The sequence below is a fragment of the Hippoglossus hippoglossus genome, chromosome 22, assembly GCF_009819705.1.
Source record: "Hippoglossus hippoglossus isolate fHipHip1 chromosome 22, fHipHip1.pri, whole genome shotgun sequence".
Lineage (NCBI taxonomy): Eukaryota > Metazoa > Chordata > Actinopteri > Pleuronectiformes > Pleuronectidae > Hippoglossus > Hippoglossus hippoglossus.
The window spans coordinates 23,655,874-23,675,649 of NC_047172.1; the positions used below are offsets into that span (position 1 = coordinate 23,655,874).

The following is a 19,776-nucleotide window of genomic DNA, read 5'->3' on the forward strand; positions in this document are numbered from 1 at the left end:
ATAGGTTTTGTTGTAGTGCATGTTTTGTACTCTCACCACAATGCATTCACTGATTGTGGTCGAAGGACAATTTTACAGCAAATAGACGGGTTCACTCCTGTTCCAAGTTTGCTGTTTTGATAAGTAATGTTTGCTAGAAATTCTTGTAGTGCCTGTACGCTGATTTTTCTGAATTTATAGCAGTTTGTGTTGTCTCTGAGACAAAGGCGCTATGTCACCGGGCTTTTGCGGTGATCTATCAGAGACAGCCAGAGCTTACCTGGCTGCTGTTCATTGAGGTTTACTGTGTTTTGCAAGGGGAATAAAAGGGGTGGAGACAAGAAAATTGATAAAGTAATTATATGTCATGTACAGCCTAGTCGTTTCACAGAAGTGTTTGCTTCACTTCAACAAGTCCTTTACCAAAAGAGGATGATGTGATACTGAAGGCCTTTGGATTCTGTGAATATGCATGGCGGCACCGTGAGCCAAACAACTGTGTCTAAGAAGCAGGAGCCTGTCTCCAATGCTTCCAACTCATACTTACCTGGCAGGGGAGATACCATGATCATGAAGGTGGTTCACCCAGGGCGAGGCTCAGCCATTGCACTTCGGTTGTGCTGACCCGTGCGAATTCCCCAAATGTGGGAATCTCGACTGCATAATTTGTGGTAGTGGGGGACTGCGTCCGCGCTCTCCCCTGATCATTATGTTCAATTGCAATAAGAGCTTGACACTGGGCCTATTTTATAGGTTTTGTTGTAGTGCATGTTTTGTACTCTCACCACAATGCATTCACTGATTGTGGTCGAAGGACAATTTTACAGCAAATAGACGGGTTCACTCCTGTTCCAAGTTTGCTGTTTTGATAAGTAATGTTTGCTAGAAATTCTTGTAGTGCCTGTACGCTGATTTTTCTGAATTTATAGCAGTTTGTGTTGTCTCTGAGACAAAGGCGCTATGTCACCGGGCTTTTGCGGTGATCTATCAGAGACAGCCAGAGCTTACCTGGCTGCTGTTCATTGAGGTTTACTGTGTTTTGCAAGGGGAATAAAAGGGGTGGAGACAAGAAAATTGATAAAGTAATTATATGTCATGTACAGCCTAGTCGTTTCACAGAAGTGTTTGCTTCACTTCAACAAGTCCTTTACCAAAAGAGGATGATGTGATACTGAAGGCCTTTGGATTCTGTGAATATGCATGGGAGGCACCGTGAGCCAAACAACTGTGTCTAAGAAGCAGGAGCCTGTCTCCAATGCTTCCAACTCATACTTACCTGGCAGGGGAGATACCATGATCATGAAGGTGGTTCACCCAGGGCGAGGCTCAGCCATTGCACTTCGGTTGTGCTGACCCGTGCGAATTCCCCAAATGTGGGAATCTCGACTGCATAATTTGTGGTAGTGGGGGACTGCGTCCGCGCTCTCCCCTGATCATTATGTTCAATTGCAATAAGAGCTTGACACTGGGCCTACTTTATAGGTTTTGTTGTAGTGGTCGAAGGACAATTTTACAGCAAATAGACGGGTTCACTCCTGTTCCAAGTTTGCTGTTTTGATAAGTAATGTTTGCTAGAAATTCTTGTAGTGCCTGTACGCTGATTTTTCAGAATTTATAGCAGTTTGTGTTGTCTCTGAGACAAAGGCGCTATGTCACCGGGCTTTTGCGGTGATCTATCAGAGACAGCCAGAGCTTACCTGGCTGCTGTTCATTGAGGTTTACTGTGTTTTGCAAGGGGAATAAAAGGGGTGGAGACAAGAAAATTGATAAAGTAATTATATGTCATGTACAGCCTAGTCGTTTCACAGAAGTGTTTGCTTCACTTCAACAAGTCCTTTACCAAAAGAGGATGATGTGATACTGAAGGCCTTTGGATTCTGTGAATATGCATGGGAGGCACCGTGAGCCAAACAACTGTGTCTAAGAAGCAGGATCCTGTCTCCAATGCTTCCAACTCATACTTACCTGGCAGGGGAGATACCATGATCATGAAGGTGGTTCACCCAGGGCGAGGCTCAGCCATTGCACTTCGGTTGTGCTGACCCGTGCGAATTCCCCAAATGTGGGAATCTCGACTGCATAATTTGTGGTAGTGGGGGACTGCGTCCGCGCTCTCCCCTGATCATTATGTTCAATTGCAATAAGAGCTTGACACTGGGCCTATTTTATAGGTTTTGTTGTAGTGCATGTTTTGTACTCTCACCACAATGCATTCACTGATTGTGGTCGAAGGACAATTTTACAGCAAATAGACGGGTTCACTCCTGTTCCAAGTTTGCTGTTTTGATAAGTAATGTTTGCTAGAAATTCTTGTAGTGCCTGTACGCTGATTTTTCTGAATTTATAGCAGTTTGTGTTGTCTCTGAGACAAAGGCGCTATGTCACCGGGCTTTTGCGGTGATCTATCAGAGACAGCCAGAGCTTACCTGGCTGCTGTTCATTGAGGTTTACTGTGTTTTGCAAGGGGAATAAAAGGGGTGGAGACAAGAAAATTGATAAAGTAATTATATGTCATGTACAGCCTAGTCGTTTCACAGAAGTGTTTGCTTCACTTCAACAAGTCCTTTACCAAAAGAGGATGATGTGATACTGAAGGCCTTTGGATTCTGTGAATATGCATGGGAGGCACCGTGAGCCAAACAACTGTGTCTAAGAAGCAGGAGCCTGTCTCCAATGCTTCCAACTCATACTTACCTGGCAGGGGAGATACCATGATCATGAAGGTGGTTCACCCAGGGCGAGGCTCAGCCATTGCACTTCGGTTGTGCTGACCCGTGCGAATTCCCCAAATGTGGGAATCTCGACTGCATAATTTGTGGTAGTGGGGGACTGCGTCCGCGCTCTCCCCTGATCATTATGTTCAATTGCAATAAGAGCTTGACACTGGGCCTATTTTATAGGTTTTGTTGTAGTGCATGTTTTGTACTCTCACCACAATGCATTCACTGATTGTGGTCGAAGGACAATTTTACAGCAAATAGACGGGTTCACTCCTGTTCCAAGTTTGCTGTTTTGATAAGTAATGTTTGCTAGAAATTCTTGTAGTGCCTGTACGCTGATTTTTCTGAATTTATAGCAGTTTGTGTTGTCTCTGAGACAAAGGCTCTATGTCACCGGGCTTTTGCGGTGATCTATCAGAGACAGCCAGAGCTTACCTGGCTGCTGTTCATTGAGGTTTACTGTGTTTTGCAAGGGGAATAAAAGGGGTGGAGACAAGAAAATTGATAAAGTAATTATATGTCATGTACAGCCTAGTCGTTTCACAGAAGTGTTTGCTTCACTTCAACAAGTCCTTTACCAAAAGAGGATGATGTGATACTGAAGGCCTTTGGATTCTGTGAATATGCATGGCAGGCACCGTGAGCCAAACAACTGTGTCTAAGAAGCAGGAGCCTGTCTCCAATGCTTCCAACTCATACTTACCTGGCAGGGGAGATACCATGATCATGAAGGTGGTTCACCCAGGGCGAGGCTCAGCCATTGCACTTCGGTTGTGCTGACCCGTGCGAATTCCCCAAATGTGGGAATCTCGACTGCATAATTTGTGGTAGTGGGGGACTGCGTCCGCGCTCTCCCCTGATCATTATGTTCAATTGCATGTGCATGTGCATGTTTTGTACTCTCACCACAATGCATTCACTGATTGTGGTCGAAGGACAATTTTACAGCAAATAGACGGGTTCACTCCTGTTCCAAGTTTGCTGTTTTGATAAGTAATGTTTGCTAGAAATTCTTGTAGTGCCTGTACGCTGATTTTTCAAGAATTTATAGCAGTTTGTGTTGTCTCTGAGACAAAGGCGCTATGTCACCGGGCTTTTGCGGTGATCTATCAGAGACAGCCAGAGCTTACCTGGCTGCTGTTCATTGAGGTTTACTGTGTTTTGCAAGGGGAATAAAAGGGGTGGAGACAAGAAAATTGATAAAGTAATTATATGTCATGTACAGCCTAGTCGTTTCACAGAAGTGTTTGCTTCACTTCAACAAGTCCTTTACCAAAAGAGGATGATGTGATACTGAAGGCCTTTGGATTCTGTGAATATGCATGGGAGGCACCGTGAGCCAAACAACTGTGTCTAAGAAGCAGGAGCCTGTCTCCAATGCTTCCAACTCATACTTACCTGGCAGGGGAGATACCATGATCATGAAGGTGGTTCACCCAGGGCGAGGCTCAGCCATTGCACTTCGGTTGTGCTGACCCGTGCGAATTCCCCAAATGTGGGAATCTCGACTGCATAATTTGTGGTAGTGGGGGACTGCGTCCGCGCTCTCCCCTGATCATTATGTTCAATTGCAATAAGAGCTTGACACTGGGCCTATTTTATAGGTTTTGTTGTAGTGCATGTTTTGTACTCTCACCACAATGCATTCACTGATTGTGGTCGAAGGACAATTTTACAGCAAATAGACGGGTTCACTCCTGTTCCAAGTTTGCTGTTTTGATAAGTAATGTTTGCTAGAAATTCTTGTAGTGCCTGTACGCTGATTTTTCAGAATTTATAGCAGTTTGTGTTGTCTCTGAGACAAAGGCGCTATGTCACCGGGCTTTTGCGGTGATCTATCAGAGACAGCCAGAGCTTACCTGGCTGCTGTTCATTGAGGTTTACTGTGTTTTGCAAGGGGAATAAAAGGGGTGGAGACAAGAAAATTGATAAAGTAATTATATGTCATGTACAGCCTAGTCGTTTCACAGAAGTGTTTGCTTCACTTCAACAAGTCCTTTACCAAAAGAGGATGATGTGATACTGAAGGCCTTTGGATTCTGTGAATATGCATGAGAGGCACCGTGAGCCAAACAACTGTGTCTAAGAAGCAGGAGCCTGTCTCCAATGCTTCCAACTCATACTTACCTGGCAGGGGAGATACCATGATCATGAAGGTGGTTCACCCAGGGTGAGGCTCAGCCATTGCACTTCGGTTGTGCTGACCCGTGCGAATTCCCCAAATGTGGGAATCTCGACTGCATAATTTGTGGTAGTGGGGGACTGCGTCCGCGCTCTCCCCTGATCATTATGTTCAATTGCAATAAGAGCTTGACACTGGGCCTATTTTATAGGTTTTGTTGTAGTGCATGTTTTGTACTCTCACCACAATGCATTCACTGATTGTGGTCGAAGGACAATTTTACAGCAAATAGACGGGTTCACTCCTGTTCCAAGTTTGCTGTTTTGATAAGTAATGTTTGCTAGAAATTCTTGTAGTGCCTGTACGCTGATTTTTCTGAATTTATAGCAGTTTGTGTTGTCTCTGAGACAAAGGCGCTATGTCACCGGGCTTTTGCGGTGATCTATCAGAGACAGCCAGAGCTTACCTGGCTGCTGTTCATTGAGGTTTACTGTGTTTTGCAAGGGGAATAAAAGGGGTGGAGACAAGAAAATTGATAAAGTAATTATATGTCATGTACAGCCTAGTCGTTTCACAGAAGTGTTTGCTTCACTTCAACAAGTCCTTTACCAAAAGAGGATGATGTGATACTGAAGGCCTTTGGATTCTGTGAATATGCATGGGAGGCACCGTGAGCCAAACAACTGTGTCTAAGAAGCAGGAGCCTGTCTCCAATGCTTCCAACTCATACTTACCTGGCAGGGGAGATACCATGATCATGAAGGTGGTTCACCCAGGGCGAGGCTCAGCCATTGCACTTCGGTTGTGCTGACCCGTGCGAATTCCCCAAATGTGGGAATCTCGACTGCATAATTTGTGGTAGTGGGGGACTGCGTCCGCGCTCTCCCCTGATCATTATGTTCAATTGCATGTGCATGTGCATGTTTTGTACTCTCACCACAATGCATTCACTGATTGTGGTCGAAGGACAATTTTACAGCAAATAGACGGGTTCACTCCTGTTCCAAGTTTGCTGTTTTGATAAGTAATGTTTGCTAGAAATTCTTGTAGTGCCTGTACGCTGATTTTTCAGAATTTATAGCAGTTTGTGTTGTCTCTGAGACAAAGGCTCTATGTCACCGGGCTTTTGCGGTGATCTATCAGAGACAGCCAGAGCTTACCTGGCTGCTGTTCATTGAGGTTTACTGTGTTTTGCAAGGGGAATAAAAGGGGTGGAGACAAGAAAATTGATAAAGTAATTATATGTCATGTACAGCCTAGTCGTTTCACAGAAGTGTTTGCTTCACTTCAACAAGTCCTTTACCAAAAGAGGATGATGTGATACTGAAGGCCTTTGGATTCTGTGAATATGCATGGGGGCACCGTGAGCCAAACAACTGTGTCTAAGAAGCAGGAGCCTGTCTCCAATGCTTCCAACTCATACTTACCTGGCAGGGGAGATACCATGATCATGAAGGTGGTTCACCCAGGGCGAGGCTCAGCCATTGCACTTCGGTTGTGCTGACCCGTGCGAATTCCCCAAATGTGGGAATCTCGACTGCATAATTTGTGGTAGTGGGGGACTGCGTCCGCGCTCTCCCCTGATCATTATGTTCAATTGCAATAAGAGCTTGACACTGGGCCTATTTTATAGGTTTTGTTGTAGTGCATGTTTTGTACTCTCACCACAATGCATTCACTGATTGTGGTCGAAGGACAATTTTACAGCAAATAGACGGGTTCACTCCTGTTCCAAGTTTGCTGTTTTGATAAGTAATGTTTGCTAGAAATTCTTGTAGTGCCTGTACGCTGATTTTTCTGAATTTATAGCAGTTTGTGTTGTCTCTGAGACAAAGGCGCTATGTCACCGGGCTTTTGCGGTGATCTATCAGAGACAGCCAGAGCTTACCTGGCTGCTGTTCATTGAGGTTTACTGTGTTTTGCAAGGGGAATAAAAGGGGTGGAGACAAGAAAATTGATAAAGTAATTATATGTCATGTACAGCCTAGTCGTTTCACAGAAGTGTTTGCTTCACTTCAACAAGTCCTTTACCAAAAGAGGATGATGTGATACTGAAGGCCTTTGGATTCTGTGAATATGCATGGGGGCACCGTGAGCCAAACAACTGTGTCTAAGAAGCAGGAGCCTGTCTCCAATGCTTCCAACTCATACTTACCTGGCAGGGGAGATACCATGATCATGAAGGTGGTTCACCCAGGGCGAGGCTCAGCCATTGCACTTCGGTTGTGCTGACCCGTGCGAATTCCCCAAATGTGGGAATCTCGACTGCATAATTTGTGGTAGTGGGGGACTGCGTCCGCGCTCTCCCCTGATCATTATGTTCAATTGCAATAAGAGCTTGACACTGGGCCTACTTTATAGGTTTTGTTGTAGTGCATGTTTTGTACTCTCACCACAATGCATTCACTGATTGTGGTCGAAGGACAATTTTACAGCAAATAGACGGGTTCACTCCTGTTCCAAGTTTGCTGTTTTGATAAGTAATGTTTGCTAGAAATTCTTGTAGTGCCTGTACGCTGATTTTTCTGAATTTATAGCAGTTTGTGTTGTCTCTGAGACAAAGGCGCTATGTCACCGGGCTTTTGCGGTGATCTATCAGAGACAGCCAGAGCTTACCTGGCTGCTGTTCATTGAGGTTTACTGTGTTTTGCAAGGGGAATAAAAGGGGTGGAGACAAGAAAATTGATAAAGTAATTATATGTCATGTACAGCCTAGTCGTTTCACAGAAGTGTTTGCTTCACTTCAACAAGTCCTTTACCAAAAGAGGATGATGTGATACTGAAGGCCTTTGGATTCTGTGAATATGCATGGCGGCACCGTGAGCCAAACAACTGTGTCTAAGAAGCAGGAGCCTGTCTCCAATGCTTCCAACTCATACTTACCTGGCAGGGGAGATACCATGATCATGAAGGTGGTTCACCCAGGGCGAGGCTCAGCCATTGCACTTCGGTTGTGCTGACCCGTGCGAATTCCCCAAATGTGGGAATCTCGACTGCATAATTTGTGGTAGTGGGGGACTGCGTCCGCGCTCTCCCCTGATCATTATGTTCAATTGCAATAAGAGCTTGACACTGGGCCTATTTTATAGGTTTTGTTGTAGTGCATGTTTTGTACTCTCACCACAATGCATTCACTGATTGTGGTCGAAGGACAATTTTACAGCAAATAGACGGGTTCACTCCTGTTCCAAGTTTGCTGTTTTGATAAGTAATGTTTGCTAGAAATTCTTGTAGTGCCTGTACGCTGATTTTTCAGAATTTATAGCAGTTTGTGTTGTCTCTGAGACAAAGGCGCTATGTCACCGGGCTTTTGCGGTGATCTATCAGAGACAGCCAGAGCTTACCTGGCTGCTGTTCATTGAGGTTTACTGTGTTTTGCAAGGGGAATAAAAGGGGTGGAGACAAGAAAATTGATAAAGTAATTATATGTCATGTACAGCCTAGTCGTTTCACAGAAGTGTTTGCTTCACTTCAACAAGTCCTTTACCAAAAGAGGATGATGTGATACTGAAGGCCTTTGGATTCTGTGAATATGCATGGCAGGCACCGTGAGCCAAACAACTGTGTCTAAGAAGCAGGAGCCTGTCTCCAATGCTTCCAACTCATACTTACCTGGCAGGGGAGATACCATGATCATGAAGGTGGTTCACCCAGGGCGAGGCTCAGCCATTGCACTTCGGTTGTGCTGACCCGTGCGAATTCCCCAAATGTGGGAATCTCGACTGCATAATTTGTGGTAGTGGGGGACTGCGTCCGCGCTCTCCCCTGATCATTATGTTCAATTGCAATAACAGCTTGACACTGGGCCTATTTTATAAGTTTTGTTGTAGTGCATGTTTTGTACTCCCACCACAATGCATTCACTGATTGTGGTCGAAGGACAATTTTACAGCAAATAGACGGGTTCACTCCTGTTCCAAGTTTGCTGTTTTGATAAGTAATGTTTGCTAGAAATTCTTGTAGTGCCTGTACGCTGATTTTTCTGAATTTATAGCAGTTTGTGTTGTCTCTGAGACAAAGGCGCTATGTCACCGGGCTTTTGCGGTGATCTATCAGAGACAGCCAGAGCTTACCTGGCTGCTGTTCATTGAGGTTTACTGTGTTTTGCAAGGGGAATAAAAGGGGTGGAGACAAGAAAATTGATAAAGTAATTATATGTCATGTACAGCCTAGTCGTTTCACAGAAGTGTTTGCTTCACTTCAACAAGTCCTTTACCAAAAGAGGATGATGTGATACTGAAGGCCTTTGGATTCTGTGAATATGCATGAGAGGCACCGTGAGCCAAACAACTGTGTCTAAGAAGCAGGAGCCTGTCTCCAATGCTTCCAACTCATACTTACCTGGCAGGGGAGATACCATGATCATGAAGGTGGTTCACCCAGGGCGAGGCTCAGCCATTGCACTTCGGTTGTGCTGACCCGTGCGAATTCCCCAAATGTGGGAATCTCGACTGCATAATTTGTGGTAGTGGGGGACTGCGTCCGCGCTCTCCCCTGATCATTATGTTCAATTGCAATAAGAGCTTGACACTGGGCCTATTTTATAAGTTTTGTTGTAGTGCATGTTTTGTACTCCCACCACAATGCATTCACTGATTGTGGTCGAAGGACAATTTTACAGCAAATAGACGGGTTCACTCCTGTTCCAAGTTTGCTGTTTTGATAAGTAATGTTTGCTAGAAATTCTTGTAGTGCCTGTACGCTGATTTTTCTGATTTTATAGCAGTTTGTGTTGTCTCTGAGACAAAGGCGCTATGTCACCGGGCTTTTGCGGTGATCTATCAGAGACGGCCAGAGCTTACCTGGCTGCTGTTCATTGAGGTTTACTGTGTTTTGCAAGGGGAATAAAAGGGGTGGAGACAAGAAAATTGATAAAGTAATTATATGTCATGTACAGCCTAGTCGTTTCACAGAAGTGTTTGCTTCACTTCAACAAGTCCTTTACCAAAAGAGGATGATGTGATACTGAAGGCCTTTGGATTCTGTGAATATGCATGGGGGCACCGTGAGCCAAACAACTGTGTCTAAGAAGCAGGAGCCTGTCTCCAATGCTTCCAACTCATACTTACCTGGCAGGGGAGATACCATGATCATGAAGGTGGTTCACCCAGGGCGAGGCTCAGCCATTGCACTTCGGTTGTGCTGACCCGTGCGAATTCCCCAAATGTGGGAATCTCGACTGCATAATTTGTGGTAGTGGGGGACTGCGTCCGCGCTCTCCCCTGATCATTATGTTCAATTGCAATAAGAGCTTGACACTGGGCCTATTTTATAGGTTTTGTTGTAGTGCATGTTTTGTACTCCCACCACAATGCATTCACTGATTGTGGTCGAAGGACAATTTTACAGCAAATAGACGGGTTCACTCCTGTTCCAAGTTTGCTGTTTTGATAAGTAATGTTTGCTAGAAATTCTTGTAGTGCCTGTACGCTGATTTTTCTGAATTTATAGCAGTTTGTGTTGTCTCTGAGACAAAGGCTCTATGTCACCGGGCTTTTGCGGTGATCTATCAGAGACGGCCAGAGCTTACCTGGCTGCTGTTCATTGAGGTTTACTGTGTTTTGCAAGGGGAATAAAAGGGGTGGAGACAAGAAAATTGATAAAGTAATTATATGTCATGTACAGCCTAGTCGTTTCACAGAAGTGTTTGCTTCACTTCAACAAGTCCTTTACCAAAAGAGGATGATGTGATACTGAAGGCCTTTGGATTCTGTGAATATGCATGGCGGCACCGTGAGCCAAACAACTGTGTCTAAGAAGCAGGAGCCTGTCTCCAATGCTTCCAACTCATACTTACCTGGCAGGGGAGATACCATGATCATGAAGGTGGTTCACCCAGGGCGAGGCTCAGCCATTGCACTTCGGTTGTGCTGACCCGTGCGAATTCCCCAAATGTGGGAATCTCGACTGCATAATTTGTGGTAGTGGGGGACTGCGTCCGCGCTCTCCCCTGATCATTATGTTCAATTGCAATAAGAGCTTGACACTGGGCCTATTTTATAGGTTTTGTTGTAGTGCATGTTTTGTACTCTCACCACAATGCATTCACTGATTGTGGTCGAAGGACAATTTTACAGCAAATAGACGGGTTCACTCCTGTTCCAAGTTTGCTGTTTTGATAAGTAATGTTTGCTAGAAATTCTTGTAGTGCCTGTACGCTGATTTTTCTGAATTTATAGCAGTTTGTGTTGTCTCTGAGACAAAGGCGCTATGTCACCGGGCTTTTGCGGTGATCTATCAGAGACGGCCAGAGCTTACCTGGCTGCTGTTCATTGAGGTTTACTGTGTTTTGCAAGGGGAATAAAAGGGGTGGAGACAAGAAAATTGATAAAGTAATTATATGTCATGTACAGCCTAGTCGTTTCACAGAAGTGTTTGCTTCACTTCAACAAGTCCTTTACCAAAAGAGGATGATGTGATACTGAAGGCCTTTGGATTCTGTGAATATGCATGGAGGCACCGTGAGCCAAACAACTGTGTCTAAGAAGCAGGATCCTGTCTCCAATGCTTCCAACTCATACTTACCTGGCAGGGGAGATACCATGATCATGAAGGTGGTTCACCCAGGGCGAGGCTCAGCCATTGCACTTCGGTTGTGCTGACCCGTGCGAATTCCCCAAATGTGGGAATCTCGACTGCATAATTTGTGGTAGTGGGGGACTGCGTCCGCGCTCTCCCCTGATCATTATGTTCAATTGCAATAAGAGCTTGACACTGGGCCTATTTTATAGGTTTTGTTGTAGTGCATGTTTTGTACTCTCACCACAATGCATTCACTGATTGTGGTCGAAGGACAATTTTACAGCAAATAGACGGGTTCACTCCTGTTCCAAGTTTGCTGTTTTGATAAGTAATGTTTGCTAGAAATTCTTGTAGTGCCTGTACGCTGATTTTTCTGAATTTATAGCAGTTTGTGTTGTCTCTGAGACAAAGGCGCTATGTCACCGGGCTTTTGCGGTGATCTATCAGAGACAGCCAGAGCTTACCTGGCTGCTGTTCATTGAGGTTTACTGTGTTTTGCAAGGGGAATAAAAGGGGTGGAGACAAGAAAATTGATAAAGTAATTATATGTCATGTACAGCCTAGTCGTTTCACAGAAGTGTTTGCTTCACTTCAACAAGTCCTTTACCAAAAGAGGATGATGTGATACTGAAGGCCTTTGGATTCTGTGAATATGCATGGAGGCACCGTGAGCCAAACAACTGTGTCTAAGAAGCAGGAGCCTGTCTCCAATGCTTCCAACTCATACTTACCTGGCAGGGGAGATACCATGATCATGAAGGTGGTTCACCCAGGGCGAGGCTCAGCCATTGCACTTCGGTTGTGCTGACCCGTGCGAATTCCCCAAATGTGGGAATCTCGACTGCATAATTTGTGGTAGTGGGGGACTGCGTCCGCGCTCTCCCCTGATCATTATGTTCAATTGCAATAAGAGCTTGACACTGGGCCTATTTTATAAGTTTTGTTGTAGTGCATGTTTTGTACTCCCACCACAATGCATTCACTGATTGTGGTCGAAGGACAATTTTACAGCAAATAGACGGGTTCACTCCTGTTCCAAGTTTGCTGTTTTGATAAGTAATGTTTGCTAGAAATTCTTGTAGTGCCTGTACGCTGATTTTTCAGAATTTATAGCAGTTTGTGTTGTCTCTGAGACAAAGGCGCTATGTCACCGGGCTTTTGCGGTGATCTATCAGAGACAGCCAGAGCTTACCTGGCTGCTGTTCATTGAGGTTTACTGTGTTTTGCAAGGGGAATAAAAGGGGTGGAGACAAGAAAATTGATAAAGTAATTATATGTCATGTACAGCCTAGTCGTTTCACAGAAGTGTTTGCTTCACTTCAACAAGTCCTTTACCAAAAGAGGATGATGTGATACTGAAGGCCTTTGGATTCTGTGAATATGCATGGGAGGCACCGTGAGCCAAACAACTGTGTCTAAGAAGCAGGAGCCTGTCTCCAATGCTTCCAACTCATACTTACCTGGCAGGGGAGATACCATGATCATGAAGGTGGTTCACCCAGGGTGAGGCTCAGCCATTGCACTTCGGTTGTGCTGACCCGTGCGAATTCCCCAAATGTGGGAATCTCGACTGCATAATTTGTGGTAGTGGGGGACTGCGTCCGCGCTCTCCCCTGATCATTATGTTCAATTGCAATAAGAGCTTGACACTGGGCCTATTTTATAAGTTTTGTTGTAGTGCATGTTTTGTACTCCCACCACAATGCATTCACTGATTGTGGTCGAAGGACAATTTTACAGCAAATAGACGGGTTCACTCCTGTTCCAAGTTTGCTGTTTTGATAAGTAATGTTTGCTAGAAATTCTTGTAGTGCCTGTACGCTGATTTTTCTGAATTTATAGCAGTTTGTGTTGTCTCTGAGACAAAGGCTCTATGTCACCGGGCTTTTGCGGTGATCTATCAGAGACAGCCAGAGCTTACCTGGCTGCTGTTCATTGAGGTTTACTGTGTTTTGCAAGGGGAATAAAAGGGGTGGAGACAAGAAAATTGATAAAGTAATTATATGTCATGTACAGCCTAGTCGTTTCACAGAAGTGTTTGCTTCACTTCAACAAGTCCTTTACCAAAAGAGGATGATGTGATACTGAAGGCCTTTGGATTCTGTGAATATGCATGAGAGGCACCGTGAGCCAAACAACTGTGTCTAAGAAGCAGGATCCTGTCTCCAATGCTTCCAACTCATACTTACCTGGCAGGGGAGATACCATGATCATGAAGGTGGTTCACCCAGGGCGAGGCTCAGCCATTGCACTTCGGTTGTGCTGACCCGTGCGAATTCCCCAAATGTGGGAATCTCGACTGCATAATTTGTGGTAGTGGGGGACTGCGTCCGCGCTCTCCCCTGATCATTATGTTCAATTGCAATAAGAGCTTGACACTGGGCCTACTTTATAGGTTTTGTTGTAGTGCATGTTTTGTACTCTCACCACAATGCATTCACTGATTGTGGTCGAAGGACAATTTTACAGCAAATAGACGGGTTCACTCCTGTTCCAAGTTTGCTGTTTTGATAAGTAATGTTTGCTAGAAATTCTTGTAGTGCCTGTACGCTGATTTTTCAGAATTTATAGCAGTTTGTGTTGTCTCTGAGACAAAGGCGCTATGTCACCGGGCTTTTGCGGTGATCTATCAGAGACAGCCAGAGCTTACCTGGCTGCTGTTCATTGAGGTTTACTGTGTTTTGCAAGGGGAATAAAAGGGGTGGAGACAAGAAAATTGATAAAGTAATTATATGTCATGTACAGCCTAGTCGTTTCACAGAAGTGTTTGCTTCACTTCAACAAGTCCTTTACCAAAAGAGGATGATGTGATACTGAAGGCCTTTGGATTCTGTGAATATGCATGGGAGGCACCGTGAGCCAAACAACTGTGTCTAAGAAGCAGGAGCCTGTCTCCAATGCTTCCAACTCATACTTACCTGGCAGGGGAGATACCATGATCATGAAGGTGGTTCACCCAGGGCGAGGCTCAGCCATTGCACTTCGGTTGTGCTGACCCGTGCGAATTCCCCAAATGTGGGAATCTCGACTGCATAATTTGTGGTAGTGGGGGACTGCGTCCGCGCTCTCCCCTGATCATTATGTTCAATTGCAATAAGAGCTTGACACTGGGCCTATTTTATAAGTTTTGTTGTAGTGCATGTTTTGTACTCCCACCACAATGCATTCACTGATTGTGGTCGAAGGACAATTTTACAGCAAATAGACGGGTTCACTCCTGTTCCAAGTTTGCTGTTTTGATAAGTAATGTTTGCTAGAAATTCTTGTAGTGCCTGTACGCTGATTTTTCTGAATTTATAGCAGTTTGTGTTGTCTCTGAGACAAAGGCGCTATGTCACCGGGCTTTTGCGGTGATCTATCAGAGACAGCCAGAGCTTACCTGGCTGCTGTTCATTGAGGTTTACTGTGTTTTGCAAGGGGAATAAAAGGGGTGGAGACAAGAAAATTGATAAAGTAATTATATGTCATGTACAGCCTAGTCGTTTCACAGAAGTGTTTGCTTCACTTCAACAAGTCCTTTACCAAAAGAGGATGATGTGATACTGAAGGCCTTTGGATTCTGTGAATATGCATGAAAGGCACCGTGAGCCAAACAACTGTGTCTAAGAAGCAGGAGCCTGTCTCCAATGCTTCCAACTCATACTTACCTGGCAGGGGAGATACCATGATCATGAAGGTGGTTCACCCAGGGCGAGGCTCAGCCATTGCACTTCGGTTGTGCTGACCCGTGCGAATTCCCCAAATGTGGGAATCTCGACTGCATAATTTGTGGTAGTGGGGGACTGCGTCCGCGCTCTCCCCTGATCATTATGTTCAATTGCAATAAGAGCTTGACACTGGGCCTATTTTATAGGTTTTGTTGTAGTGCATGTTTTGTACTCTCACCACAATGCATTCACTGATTGTGGTCGAAGGACAATTTTACAGCAAATAGACGGGTTCACTCCTGTTCCAAGTTTGCTGTTTTGATAAGTAATGTTTGCTAGAAATTCTTGTAGTGCCTGTACGCTGATTTTTCTGAATTTATAGCAGTTTGTGTTTTCTCTGAGACAAAGGCGCTATGTCACCGGGCTTTTGCGGTGATCTATCAGAGACAGCCAGAGCTTACCTGGCTGCTGTTCATTGAGGTTTACTGTGTTTTGCAAGGGGAATAAAAGGGGTGGAGACAAGAAAATTGATAAAGTAATTATATGTCATGTACAGCCTAGTCGTTTCACAGAAGTGTTTGCTTCACTTCAACAAGTCCTTTACCAAAAGAGGATGATGTGATACTGAAGGCCTTTGGATTCTGTGAATATGCATGAAAGGCACCGTGAGCCAAACAACTGTGTCTAAGAAGCAGGAGCCTGTCTCCAATGCTTCCAACTCATACTTACCTGGCAGGGGAGATACCATGATCATGAAGGTGGTTCACCCAGGGCGAGGCTCAGCCATTGCACTTCGGTTGTGCTGACCCGTGCGAATTCCCCAAATGTGGGAATCTCGACTGCATAATTTGTGGTAGTGGGGGACTGCGTCCGCGCTCTCCCCTGATCATTATGTTCAATTGCAATAAGAGCTTGACACTGGGCCTACACTATAGGTTTTGTTGTAGTGCATGTTTTGTACTCTCACCACAATGCATTCACTGATTGTGGTCGAAGGACAATTTTACAGCAAATAGACGGGTTCACTCCTGTTCCAAGTTTGCTGTTTTGATAAGTAATGTTTGCTAGAAATTCTTGTAGTGCCTGTACGCTGATTTTTCAGAATTTATAGCAGTTTGTGTTGTCTCTGAGACAAAGGCTCTATGTCACCGGGCTTTTGCGGTGATCTATCAGAGACGGCCAGAGCTTACCTGGCTGCTGTTCATTGAGGTTTACTGTGTTTTGCAAGGGGAATAAAAGGGGTGGAGACAAGAAAATTGATAAAGTAATTATATGTCATGTACAGCCTAGTCGTTTCACAGAAGTGTTTGCTTCACTTCAACAAGTCCTTTACCAAAAGAGGATGATGTGATACTGAAGGCCTTTGGATTCTGTGAATATGCATGGGAGGCACCGTGAGCCAAACAACTGTGTCTAAGAAGCAGGAGCCTGTCTCCAATGCTTCCAACTCATACTTACCTGGCAGGGGAGATACCATGATCATGAAGGTGGTTCACCCAGGGTGAGGCTCAGCCATTGCACTTCGGTTGTGCTGACCCGTGCGAATTCCCCAAATGTGGGAATCTCGACTGCATAATTTGTGGTAGTGGGGGACTGCGTCCGTGCTCTCCCCTGATCATTATGTTCAATTGCAATAAGAGCTTGACACTGGGCCTATTTTATAGGTTTTGTTGTAGTGCATGTTTTGTACTCCCACCACAATGCATTCACTGATTGTGGTCGAAGGACAATTTTACAGCAAATAGACGGGTTCACTCCTGTTCCAAGTTTGCTGTTTTGATAAGTAATGTTTGCTAGAAATTCTTGTAGTGCCTGTACGCTGATTTTTCTGAATTTATAGCAGTTTGTGTTGTCTCTGAGACAAAGGCGCTATGTCACCGGGCTTTTGCGGTGATCTATCAGAGACAGCCAGAGCTTACCTGGCTGCTGTTCATTGAGGTTTACTGTGTTTTGCAAGGGGAATAAAAGGGGTGGAGACAAGAAAATTGATAAAGTAATTATATGTCATGTACAGCCTAGTCGTTTCACAGAAGTGTTTGCTTCACTTCAACAAGTCCTTTACCAAAAGAGGATGATGTGATACTGAAGGCCTTTGGATTCTGTGAATATGCATGGGAGGCACCGTGAGCCAAACAACTGTGTCTAAGAAGCAGGAGCCTGTCTCCAATGCTTCCAACTCATACTTACCTGGCAGGGGAGATACCATGATCATGAAGGTGGTTCACCCAGGGCGAGGCTCAGCCATTGCACTTCGGTTGTGCTGACCCGTGCGAATTCCCCAAATGTGGGAATCTCGACTGCATAATTTGTGGTAGTGGGGGACTGCGTCCGCGCTCTCCCCTGATCATTATGTTCAATTGCAATAAGAGCATGACACTGGGCCTATTTTATAGGTTTTGTTGTAGTGCATGTTTTGTACTCTCACCACAATGCATTCACTGATTGTGGTCGAAGGACAATTTTACAGCAAATAGACGGGTTCACTCCTGTTCCAAGTTTGCTGTTTTGATAAGTAATGTTTGCTAGAAATTCTTGTAGTGCCTGTACGCTGATTTTTCTGAATTTATAGCAGTTTGTGTTGTCTCTGAGACAAAGGCGCTATGTCACCGGGCTTTTGCGGTGATCTATCAGAGACAGCCAGAGCTTACCTGGCTGCTGTTCATTGAGGTTTACTGTGTTTTGCAAGGGGAATAAAAGGGGTGGAGACAAGAAAATTGATAAAGTAATTATATGTCATGTACAGCCTAGTCGTTTCACAGAAGTGTTTGCTTCACTTCAACAAGTCCTTTACCAAAAGAGGATGATGTGATACTGAAGGCCTTTGGATTCTGTGAATATGCATGAAAGGCACCGTGAGCCAAACAACTGTGTCTAAGAAGCAGGAGCCTGTCTCCAATGCTTCCAACTCATACTTACCTGGCAGGGGAGATACCATGATCATGAAGGTGGTTCACCCAGGGCGAGGCTCAGCCATTGCACTTCGGTTGTGCTGACCCGTGCGAATTCCCCAAATGTGGGAATCTCGACTGCATAATTTGTGGTAGTGGGGGACTGCGTCCGCGCTCTCCCCTGATCATTATGTTCAATTGCAATAAGAGCTTGACACTGGGCCTATTTTATAGGTTTTGTTGTAGTGCATGTTTTGTACTCTCACCACAATGCATTCACTGATTGTGGTCGAAGGACAATTTTACAGCAAATAGACGGGTTCACTCCTGTTCCAAGTTTGCTGTTTTGATAAGTAATGTTTGCTAGAAATTCTTGTAGTGCCTGTACGCTGATTTTTCAGAATTTATAGCAGTTTGTGTTGTCTCTGAGACAAAGGCGCTATGTCACCGGGCTTTTGCGGTGATCTATCAGAGACAGCCAGAGCTTACCTGGCTGCTGTTCATTGAGGTTTACTGTGTTTTGCAAGGGGAATAAAAGGGGTGGAGACAAGAAAATTGATAAAGTAATTATATGTCATGTACAGCCTAGTCGTTTCACAGAAGTGTTTGCTTCACTTCAACAAGTCCTTTACCAAAAGAGGATGATGTGATACTGAAGGCCTTTGGATTCTGTGAATATGCATGGGAGGCACCGTGAGCCAAACAACTGTGTCTAAGAAGCAGGAGCCTGTCTCCAATGCTTCCAACTCATACTTACCTGGCAGGGGAGATACCATGATCATGAAGGTGGTTCACCCAGGGCGAGGCTCAGCCATTGCACTTCGGTTGTGCTGACCCGTGCGAATTCCCCAAATGTGGGAATCTCGACTGCATAATTTGTGGTAGTGGGGGACTGCGTCCGCGCTCTCCCCTGATCATTATGTTCAATTGCAATAAGAGCTTGACACTGGGCCTATTTTATAGGTTTTGTTGTAGTGCATGTTTTGTACTCCCACCACAATGCATTCACTGATTGTGGTCGAAGGACAATTTTACAGCAAATAGACGGGTTCACTCCTGTTCCAAGTTTGCTGTTTTGATAAGTAATGTTTGCTAGAAATTCTTGTAGTGCCTGTACGCTGATTTTTCTGAATTTATAGCAGTTTGTGTTGTCTCTGAGACAAAGGCGCTATGTCACCGGGCTTTTGCGGTGATCTATCAGAGACAGCCAGAGCTTACCTGGCTGCTGTTCATTGAGGTTTACTGTGTTTTGCAAGGGGAATAAAAGGGGTGGAGACAAGAAAATTGATAAAGTAATTATATGTCATGTACAGCCTAGTCGTTTCACAGAAGTGTTTGCTTCACTTCAACAAGTCCTTTACCAAAAGAGGATGATGTGATACTGAAGGCCTTTGGATTCTGTGAATATGCATGGGAGGCACCGTGAGCCAAACAACTGTGTCTAAGAAGCAGGAGCCTGTCTCCAATGCTTCCAACTCATACTTACCTGGCAGGGGAGATACCATGATCATGAAGGTGGTTCACCCAGGGCGAGGCTCAGCCATTGCACTTCGGTTGTGCTGACCCGTGCGAATTCCCCAAATGTGGGAATCTCGACTGCATAATTTGTGGTAGTGGGGGACTGCGTCCGCGCTCTCCCCTGATCATTATGTTCAATTGCAATAAGAGCTTGACACTGGGCCTATTTTATAGGTTTTGTTGTAGTGCATGTTTTGTACTCCCACCACAATGCATTCACTGATTGTGGTCGAAGGACAATTTTACAGCAAATAGACGGGTTCACTCCTGTTCCAAGTTTGCTGTTTTGATAAGTAATGTTTGCTAGAAATTCTTGTAGTGCCTGTACGCTGATTTTTCTGAATTTATAGCAGTTTGTGTTGTCTCTGAGACAAAGGCTA

General features: G+C 44.8%; 27 non-coding genes across 27 annotated transcripts; all 27 read left to right on the top strand.

Annotated features, from left to right (window-relative positions):
• The first annotated feature begins 518 nt into the window (after positions 1-518).
• Positions 519-682, top strand: LOC117756871. Its single transcript, XR_004612935.1, has one exon. It is a non-coding gene; the product is annotated as a U1 spliceosomal RNA (small nuclear RNA).
• Positions 683-1,247: 565 nt separating this feature from the next.
• LOC117756882 lies at positions 1,248-1,411 on the top strand. Its single transcript, XR_004612946.1, has one exon. It is a non-coding gene; the product is annotated as a U1 spliceosomal RNA (small nuclear RNA).
• Positions 1,412-1,936: 525 nt separating this feature from the next.
• Positions 1,937-2,100, top strand: LOC117756893. Its single transcript, XR_004612957.1, has one exon. It is a non-coding gene; the product is annotated as a U1 spliceosomal RNA (small nuclear RNA).
• A 565-nt stretch (positions 2,101-2,665) lies between these two features.
• LOC117756904 lies at positions 2,666-2,829 on the top strand. Its single transcript, XR_004612968.1, has one exon. It is a non-coding gene; the product is annotated as a U1 spliceosomal RNA (small nuclear RNA).
• Positions 2,830-3,394: 565 nt separating this feature from the next.
• On the top strand, positions 3,395-3,558 carry LOC117756909. Its single transcript, XR_004612973.1, has one exon. It is a non-coding gene; the product is annotated as a U1 spliceosomal RNA (small nuclear RNA).
• A 531-nt stretch (positions 3,559-4,089) lies between these two features.
• On the top strand, positions 4,090-4,253 carry LOC117756910. Its single transcript, XR_004612974.1, has one exon. It is a non-coding gene; the product is annotated as a U1 spliceosomal RNA (small nuclear RNA).
• Positions 4,254-4,818: 565 nt separating this feature from the next.
• LOC117756899 lies at positions 4,819-4,982 on the top strand. The gene has a single exon (XR_004612963.1). It is a non-coding gene; the product is annotated as a U1 spliceosomal RNA (small nuclear RNA).
• Positions 4,983-5,547: 565 nt separating this feature from the next.
• Positions 5,548-5,711, top strand: LOC117756911. Its single transcript, XR_004612975.1, has one exon. It is a non-coding gene; the product is annotated as a U1 spliceosomal RNA (small nuclear RNA).
• Positions 5,712-6,240: 529 nt separating this feature from the next.
• Positions 6,241-6,404, top strand: LOC117756912. The gene has a single exon (XR_004612976.1). It is a non-coding gene; the product is annotated as a U1 spliceosomal RNA (small nuclear RNA).
• Positions 6,405-6,968: 564 nt separating this feature from the next.
• On the top strand, positions 6,969-7,132 carry LOC117756913. The gene has a single exon (XR_004612977.1). It is a non-coding gene; the product is annotated as a U1 spliceosomal RNA (small nuclear RNA).
• A 564-nt stretch (positions 7,133-7,696) lies between these two features.
• Positions 7,697-7,860, top strand: LOC117756914. The gene has a single exon (XR_004612978.1). It is a non-coding gene; the product is annotated as a U1 spliceosomal RNA (small nuclear RNA).
• A 565-nt stretch (positions 7,861-8,425) lies between these two features.
• On the top strand, positions 8,426-8,589 carry LOC117756915. The gene has a single exon (XR_004612979.1). It is a non-coding gene; the product is annotated as a U1 spliceosomal RNA (small nuclear RNA).
• A 565-nt stretch (positions 8,590-9,154) lies between these two features.
• Positions 9,155-9,318, top strand: LOC117756916. The gene has a single exon (XR_004612980.1). It is a non-coding gene; the product is annotated as a U1 spliceosomal RNA (small nuclear RNA).
• A 564-nt stretch (positions 9,319-9,882) lies between these two features.
• LOC117756917 lies at positions 9,883-10,046 on the top strand. Its single transcript, XR_004612981.1, has one exon. It is a non-coding gene; the product is annotated as a U1 spliceosomal RNA (small nuclear RNA).
• A 564-nt stretch (positions 10,047-10,610) lies between these two features.
• Positions 10,611-10,774, top strand: LOC117756919. The gene has a single exon (XR_004612983.1). It is a non-coding gene; the product is annotated as a U1 spliceosomal RNA (small nuclear RNA).
• Positions 10,775-11,338: 564 nt separating this feature from the next.
• On the top strand, positions 11,339-11,502 carry LOC117756920. Its single transcript, XR_004612984.1, has one exon. It is a non-coding gene; the product is annotated as a U1 spliceosomal RNA (small nuclear RNA).
• Positions 11,503-12,066: 564 nt separating this feature from the next.
• LOC117756921 lies at positions 12,067-12,230 on the top strand. The gene has a single exon (XR_004612985.1). It is a non-coding gene; the product is annotated as a U1 spliceosomal RNA (small nuclear RNA).
• Positions 12,231-12,795: 565 nt separating this feature from the next.
• On the top strand, positions 12,796-12,959 carry LOC117756918. The gene has a single exon (XR_004612982.1). It is a non-coding gene; the product is annotated as a U1 spliceosomal RNA (small nuclear RNA).
• Positions 12,960-13,524: 565 nt separating this feature from the next.
• LOC117756922 lies at positions 13,525-13,688 on the top strand. Its single transcript, XR_004612986.1, has one exon. It is a non-coding gene; the product is annotated as a U1 spliceosomal RNA (small nuclear RNA).
• A 565-nt stretch (positions 13,689-14,253) lies between these two features.
• LOC117756923 lies at positions 14,254-14,417 on the top strand. Its single transcript, XR_004612987.1, has one exon. It is a non-coding gene; the product is annotated as a U1 spliceosomal RNA (small nuclear RNA).
• Positions 14,418-14,982: 565 nt separating this feature from the next.
• Positions 14,983-15,146, top strand: LOC117756924. The gene has a single exon (XR_004612988.1). It is a non-coding gene; the product is annotated as a U1 spliceosomal RNA (small nuclear RNA).
• A 565-nt stretch (positions 15,147-15,711) lies between these two features.
• LOC117756925 lies at positions 15,712-15,875 on the top strand. The gene has a single exon (XR_004612989.1). It is a non-coding gene; the product is annotated as a U1 spliceosomal RNA (small nuclear RNA).
• Positions 15,876-16,440: 565 nt separating this feature from the next.
• LOC117756931 lies at positions 16,441-16,604 on the top strand. The gene has a single exon (XR_004612995.1). It is a non-coding gene; the product is annotated as a U1 spliceosomal RNA (small nuclear RNA).
• Positions 16,605-17,169: 565 nt separating this feature from the next.
• Positions 17,170-17,333, top strand: LOC117756926. The gene has a single exon (XR_004612990.1). It is a non-coding gene; the product is annotated as a U1 spliceosomal RNA (small nuclear RNA).
• Positions 17,334-17,898: 565 nt separating this feature from the next.
• On the top strand, positions 17,899-18,062 carry LOC117756927. Its single transcript, XR_004612991.1, has one exon. It is a non-coding gene; the product is annotated as a U1 spliceosomal RNA (small nuclear RNA).
• Positions 18,063-18,627: 565 nt separating this feature from the next.
• Positions 18,628-18,791, top strand: LOC117756928. Its single transcript, XR_004612992.1, has one exon. It is a non-coding gene; the product is annotated as a U1 spliceosomal RNA (small nuclear RNA).
• Positions 18,792-19,356: 565 nt separating this feature from the next.
• On the top strand, positions 19,357-19,520 carry LOC117756930. Its single transcript, XR_004612994.1, has one exon. It is a non-coding gene; the product is annotated as a U1 spliceosomal RNA (small nuclear RNA).
• The last annotated feature ends 256 nt before the right edge of the window (positions 19,521-19,776 follow it).